We start from the raw sequence: 10717 nt of genomic DNA on the forward strand, positions 1-10717 counted from the left end.
AACCACCACAACCAATTAATGTGTAAATTAAAGTGCACAACGTGTATATATGTAAAAATTTCTGTCTTAAAATGCGTTAAAATAACATTTATTGGGGTTTCTTCAAAGTTAGCATGTTTTTTACCGTAACTGGGTGATGAAATCATAAAAGGGAGCGCGGGCGGTAATGCACTCACTCTGTGTGTGCCGGTTGAGGGAGAATAAAACGATTTGCGGGACTCTCGCAAACTAGAAATATCTATGAATAAAACATAAAAACGAATACATTTTTATTCATCTGTTGCAGAAAAGCAATAAGAACAACTAAAACAAAATAGAAACGGTTTACAGGCAGAGTTTCTATTTCTAACATGTCTGCAGCGTTGAGCGATGTAGCCAATCACAGACATATGTGTTGATTTCTTGAACGCAATAATGGCCAATCAGAACAGAAGCATTTACGATGGACTCCCCTCACCGCTCAAAACGGACTTTTTGTTCAGTGCTGAATTCTGTATGCTGGCAAATCCTCTAATTATAACAAACATAGTGTATATATTATGGAAGATTCATTGATAATAACAGAGATGTGTGAGATCGCGATGAACTGATGTCAGCTTTTTAGGAATTATTATGGGAGCGCACTTTGCGCGCAGTCATGCCAAACCATGCACGCAGTAGCCCGCTTGCTTTTATGTTATAACAGTGATCAGGAGCATGTATGCTGATGTGTATGGTGGCGACACGTAGGCTAACTTGAAAGTATTTGGAGGTACAGAAAAAAAGTCTTTTTGCGGGTGGGAGCGGGACAAAACATAAATGTTGTGGGCGGGAGAAAGTAATATAGAAAGTAGTTGAGAACGTCAGTTATAACGACCCACGTATTAAAAAATAGTCGGGTTTAAACCGGGCTCATAATTACAGTTAATGTGTCGGGCAGGGCCGGGCCGGGCTCGGACACAGCGGGCTCGGGTAGGGTCTTGCTTGATTTTTTTGGGCCCGATCTAAGCTCTACCTCGGGTAAGTTATGCTAACACTTACAGGCACGAATCAGCCGTTTGTCCTTGGGGAACTTGTGGAGCCTCTCCCCCGTTTTTGATGTATTCGTACATCCCGCACAAACACAATAGTTAACCATTTTTGCTAGCTAGGTCTCCAATATAACGTAACTCCAGGCCTGGAGCATAGACAGTAAAAGCTTGGAGTACCATTTATGACGTCACGCCCAGCCTAGTGGAAGGGAGGGGGCGTGCTTAAAACCACTGTAAAACGCACCAACTTTTCATATTATATTCAGCATTTTGGTATAAAAAACATAAAAAAAAACAATGGTGGGCGGTTCTTATCTTTATGTTTAGTAAGCACATTGCATTATCTTCGTGAAAAATTTTACCTGCAATTTACACTTTAATTGGCTGTTTTAATTCCCTGCATCTCAGAGAAGCTTCTGCTTCTGACCTGGTTAATCTGGGGTTAACCATCAGATGTCAAAGTTTTCTGTATCCAAAAACTCTCTGATTAAGATACTGCACTGAGATAACATCATGAGATAACCAGATAATCAGGTGGTGTGTTTACGTAGTAGCAGCGTGATATCAGTAAATGCTTATAGGCTAATAGCCCTATGTGATTTTTATCTAATTACTGTTACTGCGATCAATGCCCAGTTACATACCCAGAATGCCGATCTTGTGCCAGATTGTTCAATATGCAGAAGCTGAATGAACCAGTTTGATTCATGGGAAATGTATGAACTACATGACATAGATGTTCTTGAAGTTAGAGAAAAATTTAACAAATAATGACCACAAGTCAAAATTGTCACTTTAATTGAATTTCGTCGCATCTTTTTATTCAGTGTTTTTAAAAAGTGTATGCATACTGACTTGATATTGTAATCAATCTGTCCCTCATTTTTGACTTATTTCTCATTTCCGACTTATTTCTCATTTCCTTTATATGCTCTTGTTTCAAGCATCTTTGTTTATGGTTTTGTTTGTCCCTGTTTCAGTTATCCAGTTATTTACTGGCATGTCTGAAGCATCCTTGGGTTTGTGAAAGGTACTATATAATTTTATCAAATATTTTTTAATTGTTTTGTTAATTATATTTGATAATGGATTGCATAAAATGTGTGTTTTAAGTTTTAAGTATTGCCTCAAATTTAATTTCTCTTTCAGTCCTCACCTACAGTCGGTCCATAATAATAATACATCAATGTACACTACCGTTCAAAAGTTTGGGGTCGGTAAGATTTTTTATGTTTTTGAAATCAGCTTCTTATGCTCACCAAGGCTCAATTTATTTAATCACAAATACAAAACAAATTGTGAAATATTACTCTTATTTTTTTCAATGTTGTAAACAACTGTAATATTTATAATATTGTAATATTGTAATTGCAATATGTAATATTACAGTAATATTTGTGGAAACTGTGATTAGCCTCTCGTATATTTCTAACCAAAAATACTCTACATCTTAACATCATTTTTGTTGAAGACCTTTCAAAATACTGAAATAAAAAGCATAGATTGTCACGAGCATTCAGAAGAAACGAGTCACTCATTTCAATCACAAAGAACTGTTCAGGGGAAACTTTATTGTCAGAGGTTTAGCTATTTTTTATTTATTTATGTTTCACAGCCATACTGAACTCATATATTAAAGTGATGCAACATTTTCATGGCAGTAAGTTTTCTCATTTTGCCAGTAATTTTAGCAGATGAGGAAAAAGGTTAATTTTAGACTCTGCAGTCTGCTCACACCCATCGCTTGTCCCTATGGTACAGTTTTGTCTAAGATATATCATTAGTCAGATCCCCATTTGACAGTCCCTCTTGGGAAGCAGGAGCCAAGTTATCATTCCAAAGCATTTTGGGACATTTGTCAAAGCCAGTGTTTATACTGTATACAGTTTATACTGTATACAGCCTCAATCAACCCTTTTCACTTTTCTCGCTCACGTGTGAGTCTCCACAACAGGAAGTTGCTATTTCCTTTATAACCCAAACAAACAGTTCTTCCTAATTACAGAGTTCCCTTTCAGGTAAGTACCTTTCTATCAATTTGTGCTGTCTGGTGTCTGATGAAATTTCTCTCTTTTTTATTAGCCCTGCAGTGCTTGAGGGTTTGAAGTAAATTAAATTAACCGACTCAATAAATCTCTATTGCCCCTCTATGCAAACATACCAACAGGCTAATTTATCAGTAGCTGTTAAAAAGGAATAAACTTATGATTCTATCATCCTTTACTCACCCTTGTGTTGTTTTGAACCCATATGATTTTCTTTCTTCTGTTGATCACAAAAAGAGAAATTTTATGCTCCCTCCCACACAATTGAAGCATTTAAAGCTGCAGTAGGGAGTTTTGAGAAAATGTTAACTTAGCCTGAAAATTTGAACAAACACAACTTACAGGTCCAACCCCCTTGCTCTCTGCTGCGCTACAGCCCTCCCTCCACAGCTCGTCCTCCACAGCGGAGCCTGCCGTGAACGCGCAGGCTAGTAAACAGGACCACCGATGGCGAATAGGGGCGAAACATCAACAATATGCTTTACATTGACTATGGCCTGCCCATACTTTGACTACAAACTTGGTCCTCAAATCATTATGTATTTTGCAATACATGTAACTTTATAACGTTGCACTCTTTCTATAAGTTATAAATAGCTAGTAAGATAACGTTAAAGGATTAGTTCACTTTTAAAAAAAACTTTTGCTGATAATTTACTCACCCCCATGTCATCCAAGATGTCCATGTCTTTCTTTCTTCAGAAAGAAAAGAAATTAAGGTTTTTGATGAAAACATTCCAGGATTTTTCTCCATATAATAGACTTCAATGGGACACAAACGGTTCAAGGACCAAATGACAGTTTCAGTGCAGCTTCAAAGGGCTTTAAACGACACCAGACGATGAGTAAGGGTCTAGCGAAACAATCGGTCATTTCAAAAATAAATAAAAAACTTTAAGTTTTATAAGCACAAATGCTCCCCTTTGCTCTGTTCTGTGATGCACGTTCATGACTCTCCTGTTCGTTGAATGAACGAAATGACTCCGAAAAAGACTCGTTCAAAATGAACAATTCTTTTTTCGAGTCATTTCGTTCGTTGAATGAACGAAATGATTCGAAAGAAGATTCATTCATTTTGATGAACGAGTTCAAACAGGAGAGTCACGAACGACGGTACGCGCTCGCGCTGTGCAACAGAGGGGGGATCAGCGCGTACACGAGCGTGATTGACACTGCTAAGACACTCCTCCTGGCTCTGATTGGTTGTTTCTGACCGGGAGCGTGTATTTCTACAAATGGCAATAGGACCACTGGGAGGAGCCAGAGGAGCTTGATTTTTTCACAGAATATCTGTCTCATATTCTACTGTCAGGACATAATGACAGTTTTAACAAATATTTGTTTACAAAAGTTACCTACTGGAGCTTTAATGACCAGGGGCTGTCAAGCTCCACAACAGACCCCTGGGCACTGTATGCTTTCATTCATACTTTTTATTTCATGGTTTAATTTTTGTGTTATGCTTTCCTTAATAAAGACATTTATTACATTTACATTTACATGTACATTTCGTTTTTGTCAGTTTAATAAAAACAGATTTGTTTTAAATAGATTGTACTTCAGTTAAGAAGTTATTTAATTATTATTTAACTGGGGCTCGTGTCCCAGTAAAAAGAGTCTAGTGACGCCCTTGTGCTAAACAGTTTCAAGAATCAGTTTAAAAAATAAATAAAATTGCAACCAATGTGAATTTGCTTTTAATGTTCCACCTCTCTGAAATGAGTTAAGTCATTTTTATAGCACACACAATCAACTAAGCAGTCATTTGAATTATTGTACCGGTGCTAATGTTGATATATAGGCTATGTGATCACTTAAGACACAAGGAATCTGCCCCAAGGGAAATTAGACATGGTTCAGATGTCTCATCATGATATATGAGGCTCAGACTCCGGCTATTCAGATTGGTAACGTCTTCAATAAATTACTCACATTATAAACCAGCGCTCCCTAGTGTAGAATAATAGGTCATCAATAATTTGACTGTATTCAGAGATAGGGTGTTCAAGACACATTGTTTATATAGGCCTACCTTTCGCAACTCTGTTCATAGCTAATTTTCTCTTAACAGCATGCACAAACAATATAACTTCACTTCCTTCAGTCATTCATTGCAGTGAGGGATCATGCATATAGGTTTTTACTCGCATTTGCAGGTGTATAAGACCCTAATTTCGCCATCAACGCGAAATCGACCAACCTCAGACTATATCATCAGCTAGGGTGTGGCGCCGACAAGATAACAGAAGCGAGCAAATTACAAATCTTTTGGTAAATCTTACTATTAAATAAGTTAACATTCGCGTTATATTATATCAACACGATAAACAACAATAACAACAAACAAAATAAACTTACCTGGAGCTCAACACTTCGTGTTCCAGATTGAAGACGTTGAATTTGAATTCCGTGATTCGCACGTGGACGTTGACGTTGGCGCATGCGCAATTTGTGACCACTAACTGGGGTATGTTTTACTCATTCTTTTAATGTTGCAGATATTACTTTTAATAAATAGGTAGTGATATATTTTACTTTCTAACTAATATACTTAACTGAAATATAACTGATTTGCACAGGTTGTTTTTAAAGGGGTGGTTTACTGCTTTTTTTCTTTGCATGATTGTGTTTATGGGGTGCAATATAACAGTCTTCTGTTTGTTTATTTATTTAAAGCCTTATTTTTCATAAATTTCACCTTTATTGTAAACCGCTTTCTCCTCTGTCATTTGAACGACCGGTTGCCTTCCTGATTCTATGAAACCACTCCCTCAGAAACAGGCAATGGGCTCAGATTGGTTAGTTGGGCCGGTGTGTTGTAATCTAATTGGCTAAACTGCGTATTGCACGTTCAGAGCCGTTAAACGGAAATCAGAAAATTCAACTGGAAATAAATACTTTGTTTAATACTTGTTTAAATACTTGTCAAACGGGATCAGAAAATAATTATTCACTTGCATTGACGCTTTTTCAACCTAGAGGTCCACTTGGAGTTTTACAGATGGGCGGGACTTACCAGCTCTATACAGTCTGCCGAAGTTACGTTAACGTTAGCTAATCTAACATTACTGGCTTGATCAGTCACACATGGAAGTAATCAGACTAACATACGGTGCCATATTTCAAAATATATACTGTAATTGAGTTTGTATATACCATAAACAGTGACGTGTCGAGGTGTCACTCTCCTACTCTCCTAACTCTCCTACTGTTTGAAAAACGCGGACCTGTGATTCCGCTTTGCGAATCGCAAATCAAGCAGTGATTGACTGCGCTCTGATCCAATGGCGTTGGGTATTGTCAGGTTGACAGTAAATCTAGCCCAATGATGTTGGGGGGGCACCAGGGGGGGGGGGGGGCGTGTCTGCCCCCCTTCTAGACACGCCCCTGCTTACAAAACGTTTCTGAATGGTACATTTTTTTATTATTATTATTCTATTCTATTCTATTCTACTATTATTATATAAGAATTTAAATTGAGAATGAGACTGAGACTGAGGCTGCGTTCCAGTCCACTTTTATACACGCACTTGCGAACTTCCCTAAGCACTTCCCCTCGGGGGAATCCCTGCCGCCATTTTGAAGTGCGTTCCACTTCGTGAAGTGAACGAGGGAAGTTTATATGGACAGACACTCGTTCCCTCGATTTAGACCGAGGGAGCGAGTCTACTTCATATGAACACTTCAGGCATCTAAATGTCCCACAATGCAGTACGATTGTGACGTAACCACAGATCATCTAATCACCACCACAACAAACACTCTATGATATATTAATTATGATTTATTTATTTATTTTAAAATAACCCAAACACACCTATATACATGTGGATGCTGCATTAAACAAATTCTTAAAGGGAAAAAAAGTAAACAATAAATCAACTCATAGCTGATTCAAAGTGATCAAGGGCTTAGGACGTTCCAGTTCAGCTCATTGCGGTTTCCGCCAGTAGTGGGCACTCGTGCAACGTAAGCAATGACGTATATCCGAGTGAACGAGACGGAGGGAAGTTAGCGAGTGAAGGGCATGACCATTTTGGACTGGAACGCAGCCTGAGACTGAGACTAACGGTACTGATCCACTTGTCCGTGCGACACTTCAGTCGCGCCGCACTCCACTTTATTCCTATGGGTGACGTCACGCGACTTTAACGCGCCCGCAAAGCATCCCGGGAAGGCGGCGCTTCATTTGGAAAAATGCTGCGCGTCAAAAAGCTGGCCGATGCCCAGCTTTATGTAAATGAATCCGTCAAACGCGACGCGTCTATCCAATAGAAGTAGTCTCTCGAGGGGCCTTTGTTCTAGACTGGCCGCTGGGTCAAAACCACGCCCATAGCGGTAAACTTGAGGAACGCGCATCAACTTACAAATGTGGAGAGGGTGCGACACCACGCTTCAGTCGTGTCGCAAAAATGGATCAGTACCGTGAGACGTCACGCGCGTTGCTGTTAGGATCCACTGGAGGCAAGTTGTAGTGAGAACCCAAGTGCAGTATTTATTCAAAAAAACAACACATAACAAGATCCAAACAAAAGCATGACGTGGCATAAGGGCCGGCTCTGTAAATCTGGGGGCCCTAAGCAGGAAAATTTTGGGGCCCTGCCTTGCAGTAAATAATGGAGTATTGCCACCGCAAACCAGCAAATACAATCTAACCCCAATCTAACAAATCTTCAATAAAGTTGTTGCATATAGGCTACAGGTGTTGCTGGAGTCTCGATCTTTGAACTTTTCCCTTTTCCACACTTTAAAATTTGGACCAGTAATTTCTTTGCTTCGTTCTAAAGTGATTTAAACATATTCTTCTTTTTTCTGCACCCGATGGATAGACTCGTTTCATTTTTGCGGTCAAATTTCCAAGTCCAGGGATGACAACGATCTGACACGGTTGGTTGACTTAACGCAACGGGTTGGGTTCTCAAACTTTTTCGGTCATTCCCCACTTTGGACAAGGGGGAATTTTCAAGCCCCACTGCCCCCATCGCCCCAACACAGTGCCAATGAAATACGCAATAAGCTTAAAATGTTCCAATTTATTGAAGTAACAAGTAGTATCTAAATACAAACTAACGATCTACAACAAATAACATAACAGCAAGTTCAAAAATAGAGAAAATAAAAGTGCAGCTGTGTCATAACTTGCATGGAATTCAAAAATAGAGAAAATAAAAGTGCAGCTGTGTCAAAATGTGTATCAAGTTCAAAAATAGAAAAGAAATAAAAGTGCCACTTTGCAATCTGTTACAAAAAGAAATGAAGAGAAATCCATTTGGCAAGACAGGTCTATTTTAAAAAAATTAAAATAGACATAACAAAGCTATGTTTGATATGGGATTAAAATGATGGTCAGTGTATGAGATATAAACTAATGATTAATTATTTTAATATTCTTTTGTTCCGATCAGAGCATGTGAGTGGAGAGCGCATTTCTGAATATTCCTCGGCTCGCTCATTCCGCTCAGGGTCGCGCGCTCAACCCTGCTGGTTCGAAAATAAATAGGAATAAGGGCTGCCTCCGACTAAAGTTTTTTTCTAGTCGACTGGTAGTTGTTTATTTAAGCCATTAGTGGACAAATCGCCCCTTTATATTTTTTTAATAACTTAAATAGGCAGCAGGCTATACAGGATAATGAGTGTTATAAAGCCGCACTCAAGCGCACGAACCGGCAAAAGTAGCCAGGCTGATGATTATGAATGTGTAAAAAATAGCAAGGAGACATTTAATTGTTTATTAATAAACTGGTGTTTTCTGCGTCGTTGCAAATATTAAGTTGACGATGCGGACTCGCCATGAACGAATAAAGATATAAAGGCATAAAAAGGAAAATTTCCTCCCGTCCCACCTGTCACGTCTCTATTCCCCACCAGTGGGGCGCGCCCCACACTTTGAGCGGCGACGCCGGCGACTACCATCTGTAGTTAGGGGGCCCCCTAGTGGCGGCGGGGCCCTAAGCAGCCGCTTAGTTCGCTTATAGCAGGGGTCTCAAACTCAACTTAACTGGGGGCCGCTGGAGGTAGAGTCTGGGTCAGGCTGGGCCGCATCAAGTATTCCACAAAAAAATAGTATTCAAGTATTCCAAAAAAGGAGCACAACTGATCCAATCTTCTCAATCTTTATTATTAACGTTTCTTCTGAACTGTTCCTCTGAATTTGAACATTCCTTTCTGTACATGATTGGTTCTTCATGAGCTGTCCTTCTGACAGTTGAAGTTCATTTTACAAACTTTCTTTGTCTATAACACATATTTGTGATATTTATATTTGCTTATGTCCTTTTTATTTTCTTTATACAACACATTAATGATATTGAATGTTTTTTTGTTTTTTTTGGAAGGCACATTTCCTTTTATTATACTTAGAAAAACAATTATTGCTTTTGAAATACAAATATTTGCAGTCATGTCTGCCCGTCTTATTGAATTCTTTCTACACATGTATAGTGTCTCAAATTACTGACTGCCCAAATCAAAGCAAACCTTCTTATCAACCTGTTGGACACATGTTACAAGCTCAAAATGATTATTCTCACATTGGTTTAGAGCAGGGTCTCTCTCCAACACGTCCCTCGCGAGCTACCAGTAGCTCGTGGTCTGATTGGTGGTAGCTCGCCAAGGGGCCGTTCACATATCGCGCTCACATATTTTGCGCGCTCAAGTTCGTTATTTCAAATGTAGGCGCGCGGTAAGCGCTTTCATAATTTAAGTGACGCGCTCATTTTTTCCAGGCGCAGTATGTTTGTACTTCGCGGTTGTCTATGACAACTATTGACAACAAACCCACCGTGTCACGAGACTATCTATGGTAGCCCATAAGGGATAAAAAAATATATATATTTTTAAAACGCGGCACACGCAACGACGGGCCGCACTAACATTAAACTTTAATGTCAAGTAGGGGGCCACAAAATATCACCCTGCGGGCCGCAAATGGCCCGCGGGCCGCGAGTTTGAGACCACTGGCTTATAGCAAAGCCCGTCTACGGAAAGCCTGGCCACTCCCTATTAAGTCCTATTGTACCGAATTTTGGTTGTAGTTCCACCAGAGTTCCACTGGGGGCGATCGTCCGAGTGCAAAATGAATGGAAGTCAATGGGGCTAGACGGCTAAATTTGTCTCTTTTACCCGATTGTCATTGAGAAATCTCAGATTTGAATGTAGGTTCTGCAAGTTCAACATGGGTTATAGGTCGAAAGTTGAATGAACGAGTGCTTATGTCCTTTCGATTTCTTACAGGTTGAGTTGTTGTTGCCCATAACACGCTAGCATTTTGCTAATAGACGCTGATTGGTCAGTGAAGGACTGATTACGACCAGAAACACCGCTTGATGGTACAACCATAGACGGATACAACTACAATGCAGTGCAAATAGTAAATATAAGATACAGTGAGTAATAGTAAATAGTTTAGTCAATAAAATAAACAAACAGTATACAGCAAATAAAATAGTAATGAAAAGGCTATATAAAAATATAGGCTATATAAAATAAAATGACACAACCCTGTCTATTTTTGTTAAATTTCAGTTTTATTGATCAGTAAGAGACATTATAACAGTATAAGTAGCCTAAAAGGTATAATAAGTTATATAAGACAATAAATAAAGTAAACCATTCAGACACAGCAGGATACAACGTTAAAATAGCCAAAATATAAAGTTATGA

The sequence above is a fragment of the Rhinichthys klamathensis genome, unplaced genomic scaffold, assembly GCF_029890125.1.
Source record: "Rhinichthys klamathensis goyatoka isolate OS25496 unplaced genomic scaffold, OSU_Roscu_1.1 h1tg000548l_1, whole genome shotgun sequence".
In the NCBI taxonomy this organism is placed as follows: Eukaryota; Metazoa; Chordata; class Actinopteri; order Cypriniformes; family Leuciscidae; genus Rhinichthys; species Rhinichthys klamathensis.